This window comes from Ambystoma mexicanum, chromosome 1q (assembly GCF_040938575.1).
Source record: "Ambystoma mexicanum isolate Mex_15411 chromosome 1q, UKY_AmexF1_1, whole genome shotgun sequence".
In the NCBI taxonomy this organism is placed as follows: domain Eukaryota; kingdom Metazoa; phylum Chordata; class Amphibia; order Caudata; family Ambystomatidae; genus Ambystoma; species Ambystoma mexicanum.
The window spans coordinates 617,808,992-617,836,007 of record NC_090922.1 but is presented as its reverse complement, the minus strand read 5'-3'; the positions used below and the strand labels follow the sequence as shown (position 1 = coordinate 617,836,007).

Sequence of the window (27,016 nt, the reverse complement as noted above, 5' to 3'; positions counted from 1 at the left end):
GTATAAACACTGGACTAGAAGGTCCCAGAATGTAAAGTAAAAACCAGGACTAGAATGACATCAAGAACGGAATGGGGCATGTTGGCATGTGTGCTTGTGACTCTGCTAGATGTCACTGCTCCTCCTAATAAAAGCATGCATAAAGAGGAGGGCTATATGCAGACAGCGGTCTTCAAAGGATTTAGCAGACCAAGGAGAACTGCTAGGAGCTAGAAATAAAGTGGCAACGATGATATGATTCCAATGGCAGGAACTTAGACGACAGAAAGGAGCTTATAAAATTGCTATTGTTAAATCAAAAGAGACAGATGGGCTCCGTGTGGGGGAAGTTATTCTTGTATTTGGAAGCTGCAACAATGAATTTAGGAGCTTCCTACAGCTTGTAACTGAACGCATACCTCTTACTATGTATAGAATAAAACATTACATTTTCAGTAGAAGACAGTTTGACATTGCTGCTCGTTGAATCGAGCCCAGAGCAGATGTCTAGAAGAGAGGGTATGATACCAATGTCAATGGGCTCTTCCGATGTTGAAGAAAAATTTGCCAAAGTTTATCCTGTGATCAGTTCATTAATCCTTTAAAGACAACGCAAGATTTGTCCCTGTATGTGCTGCTCTTGTGGACTGCCGATACCCAAACTTACACCGACCTGAAGCACAGACAAAGTAACATCACAAGGATGGAAGACATCCCAGAAAAATGATTCCACACCCCCACCAACTTACAAAATGTGTGCAGGTGACACTTCATGTTGGCTTCAGTGGTTCTGGGATGTACAGTACTCGGGGCCGACATTCCAAGACGTTGGACGTTTGGATAGCACTATAAAGTTACAGCTAGCACTTGTGGTGGTTGTATGTGCAAGCTCGATCAGTGAGTTTGGTTGGGAGTTGACAATTCTAGCTGGGGGAGTGGCACATGAAAGATCCCGTGCAAAACATGGAACACAGTTTGATTATTGTTCTTATTTGACAGAATGTTTAGACAGCTACCTAAAGTAGAGCAGAGAAAACAACATGCCTATAATATACAGATGGTGGAGGCAGTCTCTTTGCAGGGTGGTTTTACATTGTTTCAGTGCTTGTATTGGTGGGGCAAGCCAGGTAGTAAAAAGGTAATTCACGAACAGAGAAATGGGAATCTTGGAATTACGAATAATAGAGTATATTTGGGCCATGGGCTCGTATTTACATGTAGGCAATATACATATATACAGTAGTTGTGCATCTGGGTAAGACAGACAGGGCAGTTGCAGAGAGGAGAGATTAATGGGGCTAAGAATGTCCCTTTACTAGCTAGCAGGACGACAGTGGGTCTTGAAGGGCCGGAGGAGAGGAATAGAGATTGTTGAGAGATTAAAAGCAGGGAGCCTGGGAAGGAGAGTAGCGAGATGCGGTTTGCAAGATAGTGGGCGGCTATACCATGGAAGATGTGAAGGCTCAATGTCTAAACTTGACGAGAGAAGACTTTTCCACTGAAAGCCACTCAGCGTGCTTTGTTACACCGAGGTGGGAGCAAAGTTAAGTACTTTGCTGAGGGTTTACGAGAGAGTAATGGGGAAGGTGAAAGAGCAGTAATCCAGTTTGCTGAGCACCAGGGCGGAGATCTAGAGTTTTGGTAGAAAGGTGGGTGAGGTGTAGGCAGACTTCATATTTTGAAGGATAATCCTGGCTGCAACAGTACTGGTAGTGTTAAAATGACTGAGTTTAAATTTGCTGTCAAAAGAGGTCTCCAAGGTTGTGCACCTTCGGTGAAGAACCGAAGATGTACAAAACAAATAAAATAACAGATGGGAGAGTGTGGTTGGCATTTTATGCTAGGAGAAAATGGACTTCGCTCATACAGTATCTCAACTTCAGGGAGGGAACTGTCATCCAGTGAATGATGATAGAGGCAGCTGTCCATGATGCATTCCAAGATTAGTGGTGATGGAGGGAAAGGAAAAGATTATGTGGTTCTCATCTGCAAAAAAAGTGGTTATGGTGTGGAAGTCGAAGGATAACATGAGTTTACTCACAGAGAAAAGGTTTAGGGCAAAGAAGAAGAATTGACTTACGATCCTTGAGAAACACCCACTGGAAGAGGGTGGAGATGTTAGAGTGCAGGGTTTGAATTTGCCAGGAGCTGGGAACCATTTAGCTCCTGCCTGCAGCCTGCAAGAGCCAGTTTAGCAAGTTACGTTTGACTTCCCATACCAACTGTTCTCAGAGTGTAGACATATCCAAAATGCACAATTGGTGTTTTGGATTGCATGTAAAAACAAATTGGGACACATCTAGAAGACATGTAAACCTTTATCAGGTGTATACAATGGACAAAGATTATCGTTTGCCTCTCACATGGCAGTTCGATTTGAAACTCGTTATGTACTGGCTCTTTCTTTCCCAGTGAGTTCTACTGCTTACTGGATGATGCCAAATACAGAGGATCTGCTTTTAACTCCTGCTCAACAAATCCTTATTTCGTTCTCTGTAGAGCCAGGCGATGAAGGGATCAGAGAAATAGGAAGTCACCCAGTGAAGTATAGGGTCCTTAAAGCATAGGGAGTAAAGGAGTGGGCTGGGAGGCAGGAACCACATTTGGAAAGGCAGGAGAGCTTGAATATTACAACAAGGATGGAGGAGAGTTTAACCAATGAAAAGGATCTGCTGTTTTGGGAATAAGGGTCCATTTGGACTGTCAATAGATGTAGTGGCAAAGTCAGAGAAAGCATGGTTCTGCATAGCTGCAAAACCGCCCACTCAGACCCAAATAAACCCATCCTGGCACAAAAACTAGGAATCAGCAGCCATCATGGAATCAGACTGGGAAGACCTGAGGCTTAAAGGGAGGACCTGGAAGCTACCTACCCCCAAATCAGAGACACTGCCTAGGAATCCAAATCAGAATGTGAGGTTGGGCATTCTTTAGGTCGCCAAAGCAGAATCAATCCTACTTTTAGGGAGGAAAATATTGTGTCTGGTCATTGACTGAACAAAGGATAGTGTGAAAGAATCTGCTGACAGGGGTGGGGATGTGGTTGTGTGAGTGTGTATTTGACACTAGACAGCGATTTACCCATCATGCCCACTAAAGGTGTCCACAAACCTTAATTAACCCCCAGCCCCTGACGAATCTGTGAGCAGTGCAAGATAAGTTAGCCAGATGTTAAGGGTGTCTCTGGTTTAACTCTTACTGCCTGGGCCATCAAATGGTATGTCGAGCATCTTTCCACCTGGAAATCAGACGACGGTTTAGTGTTCAAATTCCGACTGGTCTAGACACCTCGCCAAGGGCATGCTTTTTGCCATGATATGGTGATCGAGATTAATGTCCAGAGAGACCCTTTTGGAATCAACTAATTGCTACAGGAACTGCTGTTTTTCTAGAGGCAAATCCTTCAAATTCAAAAATCCTTGATATAGCTTGAGGTTTTACCTGGGAAGAAGCAAGCCTACTAGCTTGCATGGGTGAAGGCAATGGTTATCCTACTTTCTTGCCTGCCAACCAGCTCATCCTTTTCCTAAGGAATCATGATGGAGGTTGGGGGGTACATTTAACAAATCATTGCTACATATTCCACAAGAGGCTGAGTGAAATCTCACACTGAAGAGAGAGATAAACAGAGTTGAAATCCTTAAGAGGCTACAACAGCAGAGTGGGGCTTCTGCCATAGCTCTGTCGTCTTAAATTGCATATCTCCACAATTTCTCAGCTCTTTTGTACTCTGATTAAAAAGGTGCGGGATGAATCTCCTTTGGAGATGGGAATTATTTTCTTGTTCTTTTCCTCCAAGACCTTTCTTACATGCCTACACGAAGAAGACATGTACACTCTCTTTGGGCTTAACCTAGAGAGTCTACATGGGGTACGAGCCAAGGGGAACAGCCCTCAGACAGGCTGGGAACAGTCTGGTGTTGGCAGAAGATGTCACGTAACCCACCAGAGGAAAGTACTAAAACAGAATCGGAGAATTACAGCGTTCCAACAGAGCATAAACTGGGAGTTTCACTGAAACAAAAAGGAGGTACAGGTCTTTAATAACAAAATAAAAAAGTCTGAAGTTTCTGTGAGCAAGACCATAATGTGTCATTTTTAGTAAGTGGTTCACATAGTCCAGTCACCCATTGCCAAAATTGGTTAACCAGGTGGGTTGATCATTGGGCTCCCAGACTAGCTCTTGTGAGTGCACAGATTAAGATGTTGACAGTGTCAGTCAACTGCTATACTTGCCAGCGGTCGAAGTGAGTAGGAGCGGTCGGGAGCGGTCCGCCTCTACTTTTTTAAATTACCTTTTACAGCTCCTATACTTTTATTTTAAAAAGAAACAATTCCGGAATGGTTTCGTTTTAAAATAAAAGTGCAGGAAGAAGTTGAAACTTGCCCTCTCAGTGCACTGCACTGAACGTTCCCTTAAACAGCGGGTGCACGCGTTTGGGGGTTTGTATTGTGTGTGGGAGGGGGCGTAGTGATGGGGTTTGTGAGGATTGGGTGCAGGCCAGCAGGGAACATAGTTCTACTTCTTTTCGTACACTTCAACCACTGATACTTGCAAATACCAAACATGCTTACACAGCCTTGTGAGGCACCTCAAAGAGCACCCCGACACTGACTTCGAGGTCCCAGTCTTAGCCTGTAACCCGCCCTCAGAAGAAACCCATGTTTTGATCCAAACACTAACTGTAGGGGCTGTACCGAGGTGGGCTACAGCGTTGCATTTTAGCTAGGTTTGACCTTTATAAAACTCATACATGCAATAAAATCGTGTAGATACCTAGGCCCAAAGAACAGCATTAGGCTTCTGAAACGGGGACCTATGGTTGAATGAGCAATGGTATTGGTTACAACATGTGCCTACTTCGGTATCAGATGAAACCGACACCAGGCCCCCGCCCAAATATTCAGCACAAGTGAGTGCCCCAATTTCAGCCCCATTAAACACACCTGGGAATTCTTCACTGAGCTGCATTTAAAAAGAAGTACATCTACCCTATGCTTCAGCATCACGGAAGTTGCAAAACTTGACCAAGCATGTTGCTGAAAAAGCAGGTTCTACTCCTGCAAATGCACTTCCAAATACAAAAGTGAGTCAGAGTAGACACAAATGGTAAGGCACAAGCACGCGAGACAAAGATTGGAGACAGTGCCAGGATACTGGCATTCAAGCACACGGTTATTTAATGTACTCAAGCCATAGGAGCATTAACCACGAAAGTACTGCTGCACAGAGATGTAAAAACTGTTTTTAAAAAATAAACTCAGCAGCACACAAAGGCCAGAAACTTGCTGCCAGATCGGTCTCTTCATAGAAACTGAATGACCGATCCGAGCAGTTCAGGATTCAGGAGGTGGAGTCTGGTACCTGCGGGCCAAACATAGATCATAGCTTTACCGTTTTAAAGACATGCTGTGAAGGTGTCACGAATCACTCATGGAAGGTATGGGACAAATAGAGGAGATACTAGGCATGGACATAGAAGAGGGGACTTATCGTTCTTCTCGTTGTTTTGAACAAGGAGTAACGCTCTAGTCTTTCTTCAGTAACACCAGTGTGCTATAATTAGCTGCCCAGTGTGGAGATCGACGTGTTGCAACTACTTGCTAACTAACTTCGTTCATTTGCTCCATGTTTGAAGCAGCGCTCCTGTTTCATTAAATACCTATGGTATTGTTTCCTCCCCGTTTTCACTCCCAAATCCTGCTGCAGTGTCCCGCTAGGCGTTGTACCGTGTTCTGCTATTTCTTTCTGCTTACGGTACTGCGTCTCCCCCTTTGCTTCCTCTACGCTTTCCGGTTGCTTGCTTACGGTACAGCGGGGGTGCAAGCTCTACTGCCGCTCTTGTTACGCTGGCATTTCTCCTCAAACCGCTCCGCTCCAGCTCTTATCTAAACATTTGTAACAGCAATCTGTGCAGATTCTACATCTCTGGTCTCCATACAAACTATCCCGACTTGTGCCATCATTAGACTTCTCCTGTCTTGTTGCCGTACGAACTCCTTCAACCTGTGCCCTCATTGGACGTCAATTTGCATTCTGGAACTTGTGGTCCACAACAAAGAAAGACTGTCTCCTACTCCAGATCCGCTAAAGATCATCAACAGCCACCGCTACAAACCTACCCAGGGTTTTTCAGCTAAGGCTTTTCCCTGGTTTGGGGTGGGCAGTTTGACTTCCAGGCAAAGTGGCCTTTGGAGAAGCCTGTCCTCATCTCTTCAAAAAGAAGAGCAAGTCGGTGAAGAAAAGGACAACCAGTGTGTGGAGAGAACAGAAGGTGGAAACAACTTCTGACGAACCAACATACTACAATACAGAAACCTCAGGTGAGGAGTGGGCTAGTGACAAGGGTATTGTGAGTATTGTGGAACCGCCAGATTGTGAGAGAAGGTTACTATTGTCCCCATTACGACGGATGCCCAGTACAGCAAAATGGGGACAGGGCATACAGGAACATCAAGCTTTGGGGAATTTGAGGAGTAAGTGGCCCCGTAAATGATCACTTGGATTTTAACTCACTCTCATTCTTAACTATATGAGGGGAAAGGGTGCAGGCTGGGGACACCATTTTCAGGCTGTACATTTCCCAGCGTAGGCATGAGTCTTTATAGGCTCAGTTGTCCTATTAAAATCATTATGCAGGAATTAAAACACATGAAGGGCGGTTTCAAACTTCACTAATCTCGAAAATGCTTGCTAGCAATGGATTTAGCAGAGCAGAAACAAGTGTTTTCTAGAGGAAATTCCCCTCAACCAAAACCAGCCGAAAAGCACATTTTTGTCAGAAAATTCTCATCACAGAAATCTGTGTTACGGCAGCCGTTTGCCACTTAGTGCCACATGAATCTGTGGCACTTTCAGTTCTTATGTTCTCTTTAAAATACAAAGGTCAACCTTGCTCCATATTGTGAGCACACTGGAAAGGAGGTCTGAAGAAACGATTCAAGAGTATCAACATACAGTACAAGTGAAGAGCCAAACGCCAAAGCCAAGGACTGAGTAGGTTCCGTAGGATGTTTTAACTGTGCGATATCAAATTCAGGGGAATTTTCCAGAACTGTGTGGTTTTAGTAGAATCATTTTTTTTACTAGAAGATTTTGCTGCAAATATATGCGGGAGAGACCCCTCCTCCCCCACAGCCTCCCCTTTAATCCCTGTACATTAATAATTCACTTAAACCCACCCCCCAAAAATATATTGGCGGCAAAATCCATTTGTAAAACATTCAATATCTATCTATCTAAATCTATTGTAGCAAAAACTACGTATCCCAATTTTGCACCACCCCAAACCAGGCACGTACAAATATCTTTTATTTAATAAAGTTATTTTTATGAATCGGTGAACCCATTTATTAGAGCCGCTTTTCTCTCCCTGTCAACTTGAGCAACCCTGCATTAATCACAATGTTCTGCTTGATGGTATACCCAGGAACTTCTTTTTCTAGGTATGCACACAGTAAGATGACCTTTCTGACCCCCTTTAATAGTTCTGTGCTAGACTTCCGTGAGATTCACCTGACCCTTTTCTCTGTATACACACCATTGGACCCAATGTATAAAATGCATCTTTTTTCAGAAGCACATACACTTCTGACATGATCCCCCAACTTCTCAGGATGCATAATCAATTTATATATTCCCACCCATCAGTACTAACAAAGAACAGGTTCAGGATTTAATTGAAATCCACTTTTAGTATTGCTCCCCCTCAGGATTATTTCCCCATTAGATCATATTTGCATATGAATTTCTTTTGGATGTATCAGACAGGTGGGCACCCTCTTCAGGACTGCTTCAGTTCGCCCCCCCTCCATGAACAGGTGAACCTCAGCTGGTAAGATAGGATCAGCTTTCCCCAAAGCCGGTCTGCTTTCTCTTCCATTGAAGGAGGCCTCGGACCAACTCCTGCCAGGCCTCACACAGTCTCTGCTAATAATCCATCAATGGGTCCAAAAGGAGAGCAACCTATTCCACCTCCTTCCTGTTATCAATTATTCTCTGTCCATCAATCACTCAGTGAGCGAGCCAGTCAGTCAGTCAGTATCTCCCCATGAGCGAGTCTCCCAGTGTCTGTCTGTGTTTGGCCTTTTATAGAACAGAAAACCCCACCTTTTGAGGTGTGTATGATTTGCCCAATCTAACAGACCAACATATATGATTGGACAATGTTCCAAAAATGGCATCACAGTAGACATACCCCTCCGCAGTCATTGAGCATATTAATGAAGAGGGCAGTCTGATGGGAGTAACTTGTGAACCAATTTTCCCTCCCATTTAATGTGAGGGCATCACAGCGATTTTTTTGGCACATTCACAATTATTTCCATAAATATGACAAATTTACTAATAGGCTCATATTTCTCTCTGGCACGAATCAATTGGTGCAAGTTTTATCATTATATCACAGATCATTTCCGAGTTAGATTTTTTCCTTAAACTCACTTTTACATTTATATTCACATTACTTTTTCTTTTCAACATAACAGGCTTGTCCCGGCACATGCTAGAATGTGCGACACTAGCGTGCACCCTTTCTTTACGACAAAATGCACATTTCCCTTATTTGCATATTAAAACCACTTTTATCGTTTTTGGTCCATCTAATAGAGGATTTTCAGTTGAACGTTTCAACACCTAAAAAGGAGTTCTCCAAGAGGCTCGATTCCAGAGGTACAGGCAATATAAACAATTCAATGTACATTGAAAGGACATTTTTCTTTATACAAAAATGTGCATTACAATTTTTCTGCCTAGATACAAAGACTATAAACATGGTAATTTTCTATTGAGTCAGAGCTGGAAATCTGCTCTTGTTGACTCAGGCCTGGCTCATATGGTCGTTATGGGTCAGGGCATGGCTGATGAAGAGCCTTTCTAACTTGCATATCAGTGGATTTATGGTGTTACTTCGGTATCCTCTTGAGAAGTTTCCCGACATGCAGTCCTGTCAAGTGTTACCATCTTGCAGGCCTTCCTGACAAATAATTTGTTCATACATTTGACTGAGCAGGACCACAGATTAATCTGAATTTAAATTATGTGTTTAAATGTTAATTCCCAGCATATAAACAGGGCAAGTAATAAAACTCCACAATTAAACTTTATAGTGCAGTCTGATTTTCTTTGCCCGATTGAAGGAGGAACCTTGTCTGCAGTGTCCAGCATCAAAGAGTTTATTAGCTTTGGAAGGGAATTTATCTGTCCTCCCATCTTGTAGGCTGGGGGTTGGGAGGTCTTTGTGAGTTGCAATGATTCCCTTATTTCAGAATTCAGTGCTGGCCCCATTTAAAGTGGAGTTCAGTCAGAATTGCAACTTTTAATGTGCCTATTTTCATAAAACACCACAGTTCATATTGCGTTTTCTTATCAAACCCCTATCAACAGTCCATAGCTTCAACATCAGTAGATTGCCTAATCTTGAGACTATTTCTGCAGAAGAAAATGAACACATGCAGCCGCATAAATGCAAATCCGTTTATCTTTCGTGACCTTCTGTTCTTTCTCCTGCGATTAGGCAATTCCTCATTTTAATAAACGCTGCAGTTTATTTTCTGGTACGTGAAATGTTCATCTTGGGCCTTATCAGCTTTTGTTTTGATAAGCTGCAAAACATTGCACATTTCGTTTGCGCTTGTGGTTTCCAATTGCTGTGTGCAGGGTGTAGCTTAAATATTGTATTTTTCTTTTTAAAGGATGCCTTGCTCGCATCTTTTCTCATGAATCAAGCTTGCCTACAGATTGTATTAATCTCATACCTGTATCCTTGGCATGATCAACACACCCAACCCATAACCGTTGCATCCCTGCCTTATATGTAATCAGAGCCTAGACCAACACATATCTCTACAGAATGCAACTCAAAACGTGAGCTGAAGCAATGCCCACCACTTGAGCATGTAAAGCTTGTACCGGTCTGTCAACAAAGCACCACAGGTAAACATGAATTCAGACCGACAGGTGAGCCAATATGGCACTGCCTTGCTCAGTAGCACCTTCTACTACTCCGCATCACGACTTTTAGTTCTGCCAGTGCTTCCAAATCTTAACCTGCAGATCAAGTTTGTCGTGGTCGTGCTTGAGAAGACCATCCAGTCCTGTTTTTTCTTTCGGATTCTCTGGCTTGTATTCCCCCCACCCTCCCATTTGAAATGTGGGCAAACTACAAGTCCCAGAATCCATAGCAAAAACAGGACTCAAAGGCCTTCGCATCCATGGACACAGTAAACTTGCATTCTGTGTGTTATTCAAGTAATGGGAATAAAATCTTCTCTTTCAATGCACCTTAAATTCAACTCAAACCTTCAACACCAATATTATTCAGTACTTTGAGAAAGCTCTCTGAAAATTCATCTCATTTATAACTGGAGTCTCCACATGTACTGAAGCAAACATTCAGCTCTGCCAATACAACACAATCTGCAGCTACAGCACTCGCTGTTGCCCTGAGTGCCCCGAGTGCACGGACATGGACACTGCTCTGTGAAGTTTAGATTGTGTTTGTTAGGCTGCTACTTTCTTCAAACAAGTAGTGAATTTACAGCACAACAGGCAGTAGGCCCAATCTTGATATTCAGATAAACAAAAGGGTAGAGCACTAAGGTAATCTGGGAAGATCATCAAATAGTTCCTTTACCTGTTCTCCATTTAACAAACTAATGAAGTCGGAGTGCTTTAATTCAAAGCAGTACAACTATAAACCACAGGTTCATACAGTGCACAGCTCACCATCATAAACATTTGACTCCATCGCCTGCTCCTATATCGGATTAATTCCACTCTTATGTCAACCAAAAAGGCGCAGGTTCCCAGAATGCCTTGGGTGGATAATTTTGGAAGAGCAAAAAGGCAAGGAGAAAGTGTGCTGCACTACCAGCCAGATGCTCAAAAAACTAAAGGCTACAAAATGCAAGTGCTCTGAGGTCGTTGGTCTTTGTGGTACGGCTCAATCTCAATACTGGAATTGGTTAGTGGCCCTTTCTGATGAAATAGTGGTAACTGGAGAGTATGGTGACCAGACGTGGTGGAATGGGACCCGTGTTCAGGTTTCATGGAAAGATAGGGTGACAGCTTGAATATTCCAGGCAGACAGCATTTCAAGATGACATTTATAAGCCAAATAGTGTGAAGTTGAAAGCAATCTAGCTATTTTGTCTATCACTAAAACCAGATCTCTGACATTTCTGGGGATGGGCTAGAACCCCAACCTTTCCACATAGCAACTACATGCATGGATTGTGCCACCTAGACTGGTTAAGAAATACACACGTACCAAGGCATGTATAAGTAATCAGAGCACAAATATACCAAGCAAATCCGCACCACTTCACTCGCAGCAACCCGCACGTACTTCACCACACCGCAAAACTAAACGATCAACACAATCTGCAACAGCACACGAGGACTGGCTCTGATCGTGCTCAGCGCACAGAGAAAACCAAACTGAAGTTGCCAACAAGACACCACCTTGTCACTTTTCTGCGCCCTCTTCACCCACTAACCCAACCCCCACCTCTTTGTTTACAGATCCGCCTGAGCGCCTGGAGACTAACTCCGTTGGTGACGGTGCGCTATATAAATACCTTTAACATTAACATTAATATCCAGGAGCAATGCTAAAAATTGAATTGATTTGCTGCTGGATCTTGGGGCGCAGAGGGCAAAGTGGGTGGGGTGCAGTCGTACTCTTAGGTTTGTGTCGGTTCCTCCGACGTATTCCACATCTATGACAGGTAATGACCTTAGCTGTGCGGCTTCGGAAAATTTTGGCAGAGGGCGTCCTGTGTCGAGGACGTCGATGCGTTGTCCCACGCGGGCCTCCATCGCGGGTCGGCATCACCGGATGTTATATATAGGACGCACGCCGCCCGTAGCCTCAGTTGTTTTTTCCCAGAACGTGTGGCACCAATCTCCTGCCAGCATGACTGCAGAAAACCTTGCGGAAACGTAAGCTGCAATCGCATAAGAAATTCTGAAGAGGGGCAGGCTGGGAGGGTTCGATGTCGAATACGTCGGAGGAACACCCCATCGAAAGAACGTTACCAGATGAGTAAGCAACTTGTTCTTAGAGGGGATTGTGTCCACCGACGTATTCCACATCTATGACAGAATCCCAAATCAGTAACACCTTATGGAGGAGGGAAAAGAATTTACAATTTTAGAATGCCCAATCAAATTGCTGAATAAAGGACTGCCTTACCAAAGGCCAAATCCTGCCCATGGATGGAGTCCAATGAATAGTGTCTCACAAAAGTTTGGACAGAGGCCCATGTGGCTGATTCGCAAATATAGCGAATCAGAACCCCCCCTCTGTAGAGCAGTGGAGGCAGCCACAACCCTAGTAGAGTGAGCCCGTAAGCCTACTGGAGGGTCCTTTCCCGTCAAACAGTAACACTCAGAGATCGTCAAAATGATATATCTAGACAAGGTCTGTTTGGAAACAGCCTGACCCAAGCGCCTTCCAGCATAACCAACAAAGAGCCGATCGTCCACTCTGACCTGGGACATCCGTGAGAGATAGAAACTCAAAGCTCTTCTAGGATCCAACCTATGGAGCCTCTCCTCTTCCTTACCAGGATGTGGAGGAGAATAAAGCGCCGGAAGAATCACCTTCTGGCTCAAATGGAATTCCAACACAACCTTCGGAAGAAAAGAAGGCCGCACCCGCAGGACAACCTTGTCCTTATGAAACACAGTAAAGGGTGGCTTGGCGGAAAGTGCCTGCAACTAACTCGCTCTGCATGTGGAAGTAACCGCAACTAAAAATACAGTTTTAAAGGACAACAGTCGCATCGGACAAGAATGTAAGGGCTCAAACGGAGCTACCATTAGGAACTTTAAAACCAAATTCAAATCCCATCCCGGCACCTGGAAAGGCGACGGTGGAAACATATTAGTTAGCCCTTTTAGAAACTGAGAAATCAAAAGGGATCTGAAAATAAGAACATTCCTCAGACTAGCGCTTAAATATAGACAGCGCCGCCAGATACTGTTAGGGAGAATTCTCTGTTTAGGCTGAATTCCCTAACCTAGTGAGTCCCCCAGCAGCTTTGCTGGATTTTTGGGGTTTATTTTTTTCTCCTGCCAATAGTGAGACTCTTTTACCCTCACTCCTGGACATGATTTGAGTATATCTCCGATTCTATATGTGTTTAATGGGCTATGGGGTCTTTTACTCCATAGGGCTTCATGTGTTTTGTGATGTGTGTTACATAGCACCCTCAGTGCAGTCACACAGGGGTATCATAGTGACCCCCCAGTATAGGCTCCATACCCTGGGACTGACTACTGTCTCCCAGGGCATGTAAAGTCACCATTGACTTTACTAGTCTCAAATTCTGAACAGAACCAGTACAAACCATCATATTGTGGACGTACTGGCCGGGGCAATTCGATTGCCCCGGGGTCTGTTAGTCGAGGGGGCACGTCTCCGTCCCCCCTGATCGAGTTTTGACTGGTGGCAGTGGATACTACTCTTTATATTCGACCGCGAAGTATTAGTGTGGTGTATTTTCCTACATTCTGCCTTTTCCCCTCCCTTTTTTGTTATCTTATTGGAGTGCCATCTATAGTTAAGCGCTCACCTCTGTCTGGAAATAAGTGGTGTTAACTAAGACTTGTCTGATAAGGTATAAGGAGTGTCTATATAATAATAGTAATTGTGTTTAGAGTGATTTACAATAATAGTGCTGGAGTGTTTCAATAAGTGTGTTTTTAAATAAATAAATATATACCTTGATACCAAAGCTCTGGTCAGTGTTTGCTTGTGCTATTGTATCCGAGTGCCTATTGTGTATACTTTGCATACTGCCTAACTCTTCTTGAGGGAAGTCTGACTGCTCAGCCACAGCTACCAGGTAAATCTGGGTGGTACAGACTGCTACCAAGTGGGTTTACTGCCAAAACCTATAGTCCTAAATCTTTTCAGTGGTCCCCAAGGGAACTGCACAGGTTTCTGCCTAACAGATATCGCTTAATGGTACACACTAGCAGGCCCTTGTGGGCTAAGGAAAGCAAAAAAGACAAAATCAAAGGAAGGGAACATTGGAAAGGATCCACATTCTGCACCCTGCAACAGTCATAGAACTTTCTCCAACGGCAACAGTACAGTGATTTCGTTGCGGGCCTTCTGACGGAAAGCAACACCTCCATCACGACTTCGGGGAGGTCCCAATCCTTATACCTTAACCATTCAGATACCAAGCATGAAGGCTCAGAGACTTGACCTCTGGATGGAGAACCCAACCCCCCTCCTGTGAGAGCAGATCGGTAGGGAAGACGGCGTGGAGGACAGATGGACATGTCTAGAAGGTCCCGGTACCATGCTCTCTTGGCCCATGCCAGAGCAATGAGGATCACCCAGGAACCAAACCTCCGTAACCTCTGCAACACTTGAGGAATGACAGGGACTGGAGGAAACGCGTACAGCAGTGGGAAGGACCACTCCACTACGAACGCGTCCCCTAAGGCTCCTCTTGGAGGAAATTCCCGCAAGCAGAATCTTTAGCACTTCCGGTTGACAGTGGTGGCGAAGAAATGCACTTGTGGGGTTCCCCAAAGGCCGAAGATCTCCAACAGAACTTCCTGAGCCAGCTCCCACTCGTGAGAGACCATGCTCTGCCTGCTCAGAACGTCCGCCGCCGCGTTTTCGTCTCCGGCCAGATGAACTGCTGAGATCGAAATTTCCTGCTGGATGGCCCAGAACCAAGCTGCATCGCCTCCATGCACAACGGGAGGGACCCTGCCCCCCCCTTTTTTGTTGAGGTATGTATTGTCCGTATAATCAGGACATTCATCCCCCGCAGACGGCAGACAAGCCATCAGGGCTAGCCTGACGGCCCTCAGCTCTAACAAATTGATGTGGAGTCTGGACTCTAAATGGAGACTAACGACCGCGGGCTGTCCACTCGTTGGCATGAGCTCCCCAACCTGTGAGGGACGCGTCCGTCACGAGCGTCACCTACCGCCATGGTTGCCAAAATGGAGCACCCTTCATCAGATTGTCTTCGAAGGCCAACCACAGAAGATCCTGGGCGACCGAGGGTGGAATCTTAATGGAATCCGACATCCTGCCGGAGAACTGCGACCACTGCATCTTGAGAGCCCACTGCAGAGATCTCATCCGCAGCCTGGCCTCTGGCACCAGGAAAATGCAGGATGCCATGAGGCCGAGCAACCTCAAGAACTTGAACGCCGGGAAACTCTGGGCACGTTGAAACTTGTCCACCACCTGCAGAATGTGATGAGCCCTCACCTGGGGAGGCGAACACTGTCCCAGGGATGTGTCGAGCACTGCTCCGATGTATTGGATCCGCTGGGTAGGTGTCAAATGGGACTTCTTTAAATTGAGGGAGAAGCCCAGCTTGTGAAGGGAGTGGCAGGCGACGGACAGATCTAGGGCTTGCTCGGGAGAGCGCGCCCTGATCAACCAATCGTCCAGGTAGGGGTAGACGTGAATCCCCCTTTCCTGAGATATGCTGCCACCACCACTATCAGCTTGGTGAAGACCCTCAGGGCAGAGGTCAATCCGAACGGCAGGACCCGCAACTGAAAATGCGAGTCACCAACCGCGAACCTCAGGTACTTCCTGTGCTTGGGATGAATCGGCACATGAAAGTAAGCATCCTTGAGGTCGAGAGACAACAACCAATCCTGAAGTTGAAGAGCCTGGAGGACTTTAGAAAGAGTTACCATGTTGAACTTGTCCTTCCTGAGGAGCTTGTTCCACCAACGCAAGTCCATGATGGGTCTCAATCCCCAGTCTTTTTTCGGGATCAAAAAATAAGGGGAATACCATCCCTTGTTCCTCTCCGCTACAGGCACCAGTTCTATGGCGCCTTTCTCCAGGAGGGATAGGATTTCCTGCGCAAGGAGCGGATCCGGACGCTTCAAAGAGAGCTTCCCCGGTGGATTGTTGTGAGGCCTCTGCCGGAAGGGAAGACAGAAGCCGTGGGCTATGATCTCCAGAACACACACATCTGAAGTAATGGCTCGCCATTCTCCAAGATGCTGCGCAAGTCTGCCCCCAACCGGCGAACCATGGGACATGGACTCATGACTGAGCGTATGCGGCTGCAGCAGTGCCTGAGGACAAAGAGGCAACTGCCCGAGCGGCTTTGGCACCTCGAGTACCTTGCTTTCCACCTCTGATACTCCTACGGTGACCCCTTTGACTGGCAGCTCCTCTCGATCTACCAAAGGTAGAGTAGTACCGAAAGGAACCTCCCCTCCATTGTGGTCCCCTAGGACGAAAAGGCGGAGGTTGACGTACTGCAGCGCTCAGACTTCACTGCAGCTTTGGAGATCTGCAACCTCTCAAGGCTCTGGTCAGCCTTGCTGCCAAACAGATTAACTCCATCAAAGGGCATGTTCAGAAGCCAGGATTGCACATCAGGAGCGAACCCCGACTTCTGCAACCACGCAAACCTGCGTATCACGGTGTTCAGAGCCATGGACCGGCTGCCATGACCACTGTGAGGGGGCACACGTTGTGCCACAAGCAGCCACCCACCAGAACCCAGAGGGCCTTAAAACCACTGCAAAAGGGCTCCTGGAGCCAGTCCTGGCAACTTTGGCACCAGGCTCATATGTAGGAAGGAAGGGCTGTTCAAACTAGGTCCCATTTTTGTACATGGGCCTTTAAATCCAACATGGAAGCACCCACACAGTCTGGTTCTAAGAACCAAGCCATGCGGTCTAGTGTTTTGGGTGTGTCGGGCCTGGAACTACTTTACCTGGGCTATATAAACCATACCCTGACTGCAGAACATGCTTTGTGTTATTCTGCAACCCGCAGCGTGACGCTCACCATGTCCAGCTCTTCAGCATCTTCCTGTAATCCTGCAATAATCAGAACAAGATTATTCGGTTTTACCTGAGAAAACACCATCCAGCACTCAGCATCTCAACTGGGCTGCAATCTGTGGAAACCGAGAGAAGAACAAACATCACTCACCTGTGAGTACTAGCTTAAGGACTTCCAGCGAACCGCTACCACAGCTACTGCTCGAACATTGCGACCTGCAATAACGACAAAGGGAAAAATAATATTAGAATGAGCGCTTCGAAAACATCGAATTCCATCATTCTTACCTGAATTCCATCACGCTACGCCATACTTCCACTCGGAGCACCACAGCAACATCTGCAAAGGAAAAGAGACATTCAGGTTTGCTTTCAATATTAAACAACCGCACAGCGCTGTACTTACTTAACGGATTCCGGGAGCCTGTTTTTCATCGCAGTCTCAACCACTCGAAGCACCACAGCGGCCTGTGAGGACAAGAAAACAGGTTATCTTTAAAAAGACAATCAAGGCGTTGCGCTTCGCGCTTTCTCTTACCTAGAAAACGTGCCTCTCCATCCGGCACGCCAGCATCAAGACCTTTGCACCTGAAAAGAAGGAGATAAAGACATTAACGAATTCCCACCATAAACAGAACAAAGATTTACAATTAACAAACCTACCTGCCTACCAAGAGATTCGGGATCACAGCAGGCCTGGGCCCAAGGAAGGCATACTGCACCAGTGAAGCAACTCTGGCAGCTCGCCAACAAACGTCAAGCGCCCCTGCACAAGAAACTCAGGACGTATAGCTCACCCTACAAATAACTAAGGTGAGAAAAGAACCACGTGGGAAGGGAGTCGGTCAGAGGGAGGTAGGAGATTCACCCATTAGAGACAGTTATCACAAATCCTCCCTTCTGTAATTGCAGATTCATTATTCAGCACTGGGCAACTACGCATCCAGGGTTCCAGATCTCAGAGCCTTCCAGATGGGGATATCAGGTGAGCATAACACCAGCTGACACAGTCTGCTGTGTCCAAACCCGACTGATTGGATTCGCACACGACATCCTTGCCGTCTTGCATGAGGGCTAGAAAACCATCCCGTTCCTCCCCTTCGGGAATATGCTCAGATACCAAAGATGCACAGTTCCACAGAGTGTGGAATCTCGCCAAGTCACAAGTGGAGTTGGCCGACTTCAACGCCATACCCCCAGATGAAAATACCTTCTTCGCCCAACCATCAAAGTCCTTATCATCCCTGGGATGGTAGGGTACGCAGCCTGCTCAGAGGGGGCCGTAGCCACCTGCACCACCAAACTCTCCTGAGTAGGATGCGTCGATAAGTAGTAGGGGTCACTACTGGCTGGGCGATATTTTTTTGGAAGCAACTAATTAACTGCCGGGAGACTCTGGAGCAGTCCAAGCCGCCGCCACCCTCCTTTGCAAAGCCATATGAAACGGCAACACCGGGTCAGTGGGTGGACCTTGGTCCAGGATGTCCATCAGATCATCCTGATCAAAATCAACAGGTGGAGCAGACCACCCCAAGTATTAAGTCACCCTTGACATGAGACGCCTATAGGAGGATTTGGCATGCGTCCCAGGCTCAGGCCTGCCAAACTCCACCTCCGGAGAGGTGTCAAGACCACTGGCGTCATGCAAGGACTGACTGAGTTCCTCCATCTGACTGTGCCCCAACAGGTGGTCATCAGAGACATCAGGAGGCACAACAATCTCATCAGACCCTTCCTACACCTCTGAAATATACTCCAAAGGGTGGAACAAATCCAATCTGGGAGGAGGAACAGAGTGGGCTCAAAAACAGGCCTCACAGACTTACTGAGAGCCTTCCTCGGAGGTTCCACAGACCTCTGGCAAATCCTCCACAAACGGCAGGGAATCGGCATCGAACGAGGTGTCGACAACTTCTTTGAGGGCGGATCCCCGAGAGAGTCCCTCGATGGACACTGCGCCAATGGCGTCGACGCCTTCCTCAAAGGCTTCACAGGTTCCGACGGTCTCAATGGCGTCGAGGATCTGGCACGGCTATGGCGATCTCCCTTGTCCGAGCAGGACCTCAACGGCTCCCGATGATCGCGCAGACCGCCCAAGCCCGAAGGCGTGCAAGTGGTGGACCGAGCCCATTCCCTGCCGGCTTCTTTCGAAAGGTGCGGCCGGAACTGTGCCTTGCGTTTCGAAAATCGCCATCATCTGCTGGCGGAATGCATCCCATTCGGCCCACGACGAAGACTTGGTGGGACAAGTCAACCGTCTGGCAGAGTCTTCCGACGAGGAAGGCGACCGGTGACAGCGCTTCCTAGAGTGCCTCGAAGTGGAAGAGGAATGGTGGAAACCCGCTGGATTTTCACCGACGCGGAGAGTCGCCCCTCGAGTAATCGGTCGAAAGCCCAGAGGACTTCGATTTATGGGGCTTAGACACCCTACCTTCCTTTAATTTCTTCTTACGTGCCTGCAAGGCCTTAGACGTCAGGGACTGGCAATCATCGCAGTCGACGGTGGCATGGCTTTTGCCGAGGCACCAGAGGCAGATGTCGTGCGGGTCCGTGATGGACCGCGTGATTCAAACCGCAGTCCTGACATTTTTTTAAAGACAGACTTCGGGGTAGTAGAAGAAGACATCGCTATCGAAGAGAAGAATCGAGCGCACCGAGATTCCGAAGCAAACACGTTTGCAGAAAAAACAGAACTGAGGCTACGGGCGCTGTGCGTCCTATATAGAACATCCGGTGACACCGACCCTTGACAGAGGCCCGCGAGGGACGCCGGATCGACATCATTGATGCAGGACGCCCTCTGCCGAAATTTTCCGAAGCTGCACAGCTGTGGTCATTACCTGTCATAGATGTGGAATACGTCTGAAGACACAATCCCTTCGAAATCAAGGATTCCAGGGTGGAAGAGAACTTTGCAGTTAAAATCACTTGGCGATGGAGACTCTGGTTTCCTCTTCTCCTGGAAATAGTGATGGTCCGGGTTTGGCTACTACTGCCCGGTTCCTCTGCAGTTACTGGACAGGAAGAAGATCTTCTACCCAGAAAATGGAGTTTGGGGTTGATCTGAAAGTTGAGCGACAGAACCTGCATAACCAGGGCCTCCTAGAAAGTGTACCAATAAGCCTAATTATAAATATTTTTGGAGAAATATTTGATTTAATTTATGTGTATAAGAATTGTAGACATTGCTGTATACATTTACATCATATTGTTTTTTCTATATCTCATATGGACTTGTTTGAAATCAAAAAGATGTTAAAAAAAGGTGTACCAACAGCAAACTCCCGACGACTGGCAACACAACTCTAACTGCAGGGACTGGAGGAATTTTGAAAACTTGGGGGGACCTGCAACAATATTCCTCAACTTTCCTGTGGCATTGCAGAAATAATGCAGTTTCTCCAGGAGGGTTTCTCTAATGGGCTTACAGTGTCATCACTATGAGCCCAGCAGTCAGTCATTAGGGCCTTCCTGAACTCTGAAGGGGTTATCAGAAGAAAAAGACTTGGTAAACAACTTATTGCAAAGCTACTGGCTTTCCAGGACCATGCCTCAGACTTGGTACATGCGTTGGGATCTTCCATTAATCAGAAGGGTTTTACAGTTTTCCCCCTATAAGCCAACATATTAAATTAATTTGACATTTCTGACCTCGAAGATTGTATTGAAAGGCTATTATTTCGACTAGGAGGCTTGGGGAGATGGAAATGGACTTCAAGGCAAAGGGCACCCAAATATCCAGAAAAAGGCTTTCCATTTAAAATGTGTCACTTCCTTTCCATCCTATGTCTTCTCAAAATTTCGTCTATCCATGGACATTGTTTTCCTGTCCTTTTATGCAGAGCTCTCCGCTCCTGAGGAAGATGTGTGGCACCACCTGGACATTCAAAGAGTGATCCTTACCCATTTGGACAAAACGTCATCTGTCAAAGTCAGACAATTTGTTTGCGACACTTGGGGCAGCTGACTCAAGAAGAAAGGCCTCAACTATCTCAGTAAGTAGCTGGAAATACTCCAATCGGTATAGCTTACAAGGTCTCAAGAGTGCCCCATCTGCCAGGGATCATGGCGTCCTCCTGCATGGGAACACAAAAGGTCATTTTTTGCATATTTGTATGGCAGCAACCTGGGCGTACCTTAAAACTTTCATAACGTACTACAGATTGGCTGTTGAGGGTGCATCTCATGGGGTGCGTTGTACTTGTATTTTGAACATGGGTGCCCACTAGAGGGAGGCAGTGATCTTCCTCCGATATATAAAAGGGTGTATTCAGCATGGTCTGTTTAGTCTTCGTTGACTCTTTCCATGTCCATGCTTTGATATTTCTCAAAGGTAAGTACTGGGAGGAGGAAGAGGGACGTGGCGGTAATGACCAGATTACTTAACATTAATCTTCTGTCCAAATGGACACATTTTTATTTCTGATGAGCCTTGGAAGTGCATGAGCCACGGACAAAGGAAAAACATAGCCATAACAGATGGCACAGTGGCCCCAGACATGTTTGAGGAGGTGGCACACAGTGAGAGATTAGATTGGGTGACTCACACGAGAGCCCCTAAGGCAGTGCGGGTATTCTGCAAGCCTCTGACTGAGGCACAGGTATGTCCAAGAATAGATAGCATCACAGGTGTGTTTATCCAGCTGAGAACTATAACAGAAGTCATGTGGGCATTAGGTGCATGATAAGACCCTAATGCATGTCATGTAACCATCCACTAGAGGTGGTAGCCTGCATCACTTGAGTGAGCCAGATGGAATTGTGCAGGTCTCAAATGGTGCTGTAAAGCCACGCCATCCCAGGTCGACCAAAGCACAGTTATGAAGTTAATTGTAACCGTAACTGACTAAATGAATCTTAAAGACTCTTCTGTAAAAGGATCCTTGTGTAAAAGCCTTTAAAAGCACCACCATCTGTGTTCTGGGGCCACGATTGTGTAAGTAGGATACTGTGGCAGTTTTCCTGTTCATTTCTGCACAGCAGTATAGAAATGTGGGGCACATTTACCAGCCCAGCAGAACTCCCTTGCACCATCAAACTGCATTTTCAGCAGTTACAAGAATAATGGCTGCGGAGCACTAGGTTTTAGCAGTTGCAAAAATAATGGCTGTGCTGGCTCTGCTGAGCACATATGGGGCGAGATGGAACATAGAACACCCCGAGAATGGCTGCATTTATTTTCTTCATGTGCACAAAAAAAAAAAGGAATTCAAAAGGCAGCCTGGCTCAGCGCTGCTATGCTGCCAGCTCAAGACTTCCAACTGAAAGAGAAAATGTTCTGCGTTTAAAATGACTTTGCACTGGTGCCATTTCCATCTTCAACATTACATAGTTTGGTTTCAGTAAAACACATCCATGTCCATCTATCTTCAGGATGAACACCATCAAAGGAGGGCCATTCCTCCCTGAAAGGCATTGTGTGTCAAGTAAAATCTGTGAAAGAGCAGAGAAATTAGCTGCAGGCCGTACGTCAAGGATTTAATTTTGTGACAAATGAACACAGGCAAAACTCTTCACAAGAAGCTCTCTTCCTTTGCTTATGTCATTTTCAAAAAACCCTTTTATTGAACAGATTCCTGTGCATTAGAAATTGACCAGAGCTTTGGAAATGTTCAGAATGAAGATGCAAGGAAAATCGCATTTGTAAATGACCAGGGAAAGTAAGATGAACCCATGTTGCACTGCTCTGCAAACTAAATGGAAATACTGTAACATGTCCAGAAACAAAACTACGTATGTTGGGAAGAAAAGCTGCCAAAATATAGGTAAATTGTGTATTTTATTTTTTCCCACAAAAAGAACTTCAAAATCCTGGCTAGGCCCAAGAATTGCTGTCAAACCAGTTTTGCAAAGCAGGCACTTCTAATGTACTAGCCCCATGGGAAAGGAAGTTCTTTTACCACATGAAAGTCCAAGAGGTGTGGGAAGTGATGACTGTCAGACTGAGCAGCATTGCTACAGCATGTGACAATGGACAGCCCTGTCACTGAAGTGTGAATTACTTTGACACTTCTCAACTTTAACTGCCTAGGATCAAAGGGGAGTTGTAGCAACCTCTGAGCAAAGCTGACCAGAATAAGATATTTGGCTGGGGGGGTTGAACAGACTGCTACATTTGGGAGCAAAGCCAGCCCATGTGATTCAAAAGACTTTTCATATAAATACATTTATTTCAGTAATCTAAAGAAGCAGTAATGTAACATTTTGACAGCTTGAATGTTATTTTGGCGCCATGAAAATAAGACAATGCATGTGGGGGACGCGAACGGCATTAAAGTGACATTTCTGGGCAAAGCGTACATGGCACAGTTATTAAACTTAAATGAAAATATGTCTGACATTGAAAAGCTGTGTATCCATTTGCAGATTTTTTAGGGGAAATAGTTTCCATAGAAATTACGAAAGACTGCCAGAAGGACAAAACAGCATCGTACAAACTTGGGGTTTGGAATAGGATACATAAGGGTTTTGTTTCATATCTGGTTTTGGCAAACGTAACTGGAACAAGGCACCTCATAAAAACACCCTCACTAAAACTTAGTCACTTCCTTCAGCCTGATCTATCCAATTGTAGAGGTATGTCCAGCTTAGTTCTGCCCACATAGTAAAAATCCTCTGATGTCATCCAGCCTATACAAAAAGGAGACATTCAAGAATCAGGAGATTTTTTAAAAAATCAAACCCGCAACATCCAGAGATCCTGACATTCCACATTCACCCAGCAAGATTCCAGGTTCCAGAACCAGGCCAATAATTCTTGGAAAAAGAGGGACAGGCTGCTGACCTTTTGGGATTATCCAGTGACCAGACCTGCTTTGCCCAGCTGATGCACCCCACTGTCTAATGTGACCAGACCCCGGTTGCCTTGCTGTGTCCCTAGAGAAGAGTCGCCTGTCCCGCTGTCCATAGACCCGGCTGGCTGTCCTAACTACCCCATTAAAGTGTTCTTTTTGAGTATCACCCTTCCCCAGTAACCAACAAGCTGCATCCATTGCTTGGTTTCCTTGTTTTATGTCCAATCCCATAGAAATCCTATAAATACCCTAGTAAATTCTTAAAAGGTCAGAATACTCTTTGTATCCTGTCCTTAGGAAAATCTGTGTTAATCTCCATGTGTTAGCGTAATTCTTTCCAAAGCATTTCTGTCTGTTGTATAAGCCCTTAGTACTATTTGGAAAAAAATTATTAATTCACATATAAAGAGGAACACAGCGTGAATGGGGTAACATAGCAAATTAACCTTCTTGCGGGCAGTGTCCATTAATCTAGCCACTAAAAAAAAATAGTCAATAGAACCTGTCATTTTATTTTCCTCTTAAAACCAATTTTGCCTGTGTAACTGCTTTCATTATAAAATCCTATTTAATTTTCCTACAAAGAATCCCATACTGTCCCCATCAAGAGTCACCCTTTCACTTTAGTACCATACCTGTTACGTGCCTTTGTACCTTAGCATTAAGACAAACAGATTTCCGATTTTGTTTGTTTAGCTAATTTCTGAAGTTGTTTGCATAGTTTAAACCTGTGAAACGAAGCAATTGCAATTTTGCCACGTGAGATTCTTGCTACACTGTTTTTCCTTCCCAACGTTTTTCTAAACAGTATTCCCGTTGTTAGTACTTTGCCTTGCCGCTTACGATTTTTCTTGTTTCTTTGATACACCCACTCACATTCTTGCCTTATCCGTTCAACCGCGCATGTAAAATCTCCATTCAGTAATTCCGAGTGCCATTTTGCTCATCTTTCAAGGGCGTTTAATCCGATTTTGGCCTCCCATTCAGGGGTGGTAGGTCGGATTTTCATGCTGACTGTTGCCTAGTATACCCGACTCCTTGCTGCTACTCTCCACCCACACAAAATTTGGTTAACAGGGGTTTGAGGGAGTGTTGCAGGGGAATGCCTATCGGTGGTGCCATTTAAAAGCAGAACTCAAATGTGCATTGTGTCTCTTATGGTAGAAGGTTAAACTAAGTGTATCCTATCATTTTACTGTGTAATTATCACCACACTGGTGATTGCTGCCCTATATTGAATGTGTTTAATTTTGTTCAAAATTAAAAAATATTTTATTACACACCGGCCTGGTTCATAGTCCATTGCGACCCGGGGTGTACGTTAAGAGGGGGGGGGGGGTGGAAGGTGAGACGGGTTGGCTGCCTTCTCAAAAATTGAATCTGAATGAAAAACATAAAAAGCATTTCTATTGTGCGTTGCATCCCTGGCCAAAATCCTTAATAGAAATAAGTCTGGGCTCTACCCTTGCTGCATGAGGGTGCCTGCTGGATTAATGGATTTGGGCTTTTACATTTATTTAGACCCAGTCTTATTCTTATTTTTAAGAGTACTTAACTGAGCATTGCGGGATAGCAGAGGCAGTATATGCCTCCTGTAGAGAAGGAATAGAGCAACTATTTAATGTGGTTCCTGCACAGCAGGAGGAACAACTCAAAGAAAGCACTGAAGACGATTTAGAATAGGACAAGGAGTAATGAAGAATACAGGTAAGTTATCCAGGCATTCCATATAAAGAAAGAAAACTAGGACGCAAGTTGATATTAAACTTCCCACACACGTGTGAGCCAGTGAACGAGAAAAACTGCAGAAAACATTTCTAAGAAACTGTTCATGGAGGGCTCAAAAATGCAACATTGCATAATTCAATGAGCATTTCACAAATAACTCAACCTGAAAAAAATATACCAGCGTATTAATAAAACAATGTGCCTGGGAAGGAAATGGGCCGTACATATTAACCGAATATTGGGGTTTGGAAAAACATCAAGGGGTAATACCAAAGTCAGCAATACTGCTTAAGCAAATTCAAAACAATTGCAAGATACATTTTAACAACAAAAAGATAAAGGAAGAGATGAGCGCTAACCCAGGCTACCAGGTTGCATCTCCTTAAGAGGAGAGCCTTCACTTTTAATACACCCCAGCTGTTTTCAGCAGTTCCCTTTTCACAGCCAGACTGAGCAACAGCCCAAGTAAACTAAAGTGCCTCAAGTCCAAACGTGATCGTTAAAACTCGTGATAAACTTTCGCTTTGAAAACTGAATACAACCAGTTGCCCTGAAATTCCATGTGGCCGTCACTGCTAAACGCTCATTGTTTCCCTATAAGCGATCACCCTCTGTACAAGCGACTGCCAGGGGCAGGCAACTCCCACCATTGTTTAGGTAGTCCGATTGTGGAGAACTGCATAGATCTGTCAGCCCCAAGTCAGCCATAAGGGGACGTTGCTATGAATGGTGTCGGAAACAGAAAGGTAAATGTTTTGTCTCTAACTGTACAAAAGGTCAGAGCCATCTCTAGGAATTTCGAGCCACCCACGCCTTTGATCTCCCAACCCACCCAAAGCAATAAAAACAAATTGAGAGATCCAGAATCTCTGGTCATTCGCCCCTCACTGAAATCACAACCAAACCAATAGCTTGATATGCTGCCCTACAGCAATCAGAACATGTATGCATACTCTCTCCGTGTTACCCTCTTCAGACTTGCTGGAATCAGAACAAACAAGTGGCATTTCAAGGGCAATATTAGCAGTTCATGGCAAGGGTACTTGGGTTCTAGCCTATGCTACTAGGCATATTTTAACACCAAAGGTGTAGTAAAGATTCAGGACATGGATCATGAATATATAAAAGCACCACATTAGTAAGAAAAACAAAGGACTTTGTGGTGGTCATATGAATGGTCACGATTATATATGAAGCAAAACTATAGCCAGTAAAACCACAAGCACAAGTGAGGCCTCTGTTTTTTTTAAGAGAATGCCGAAGCAACTAAATCACTATTAGAAGCCGACAACTTGTAAATGTTTAGGGTCTGACAGTTTTATCATCATGAAATTAAAGGAGTTACCCAAGACCACCGATGTTGGTAAAGAGATGAAGCTGAAATTTGAGCCCAATATAATTCCTGTTCTTGATTGTATTTTTCCCAGTTTATCATATAGCAAGGTGCAATTGTTTATGAACGCTTTTCTTAAACACACAAACCTCATAACCTAACTTTTGAATATTTTAAAAACAAGACTATAGAAGCCCATCATGCTTCACACTTCATTTTCTCCAGCATTAATGGAAGTATACAAATACTAGAATATTAATCGAGGTGAGCTTAAAAGATTTCATCTGGGTTTTTCAATTATATTTTAAACCTTTAAATTCACCCGACAGACTTGCCGACTTATTTATGATGTACAAAGTACTTCTGAAAAAAGCAAAACTA

At 45.1% G+C, this 27,016-nt stretch overlaps 1 protein-coding gene across 6 annotated transcripts in view; it reads right to left on the bottom strand.

Annotated features, from left to right (window-relative positions):
* The window catches only part of RALGPS2 (Ral GEF with PH domain and SH3 binding motif 2), a 2,782,724-nt gene that overhangs the window by 2,608,255 nt on the left and 147,453 nt on the right, over window positions 1–27,016 (bottom strand). The window lies entirely within an intron of this gene.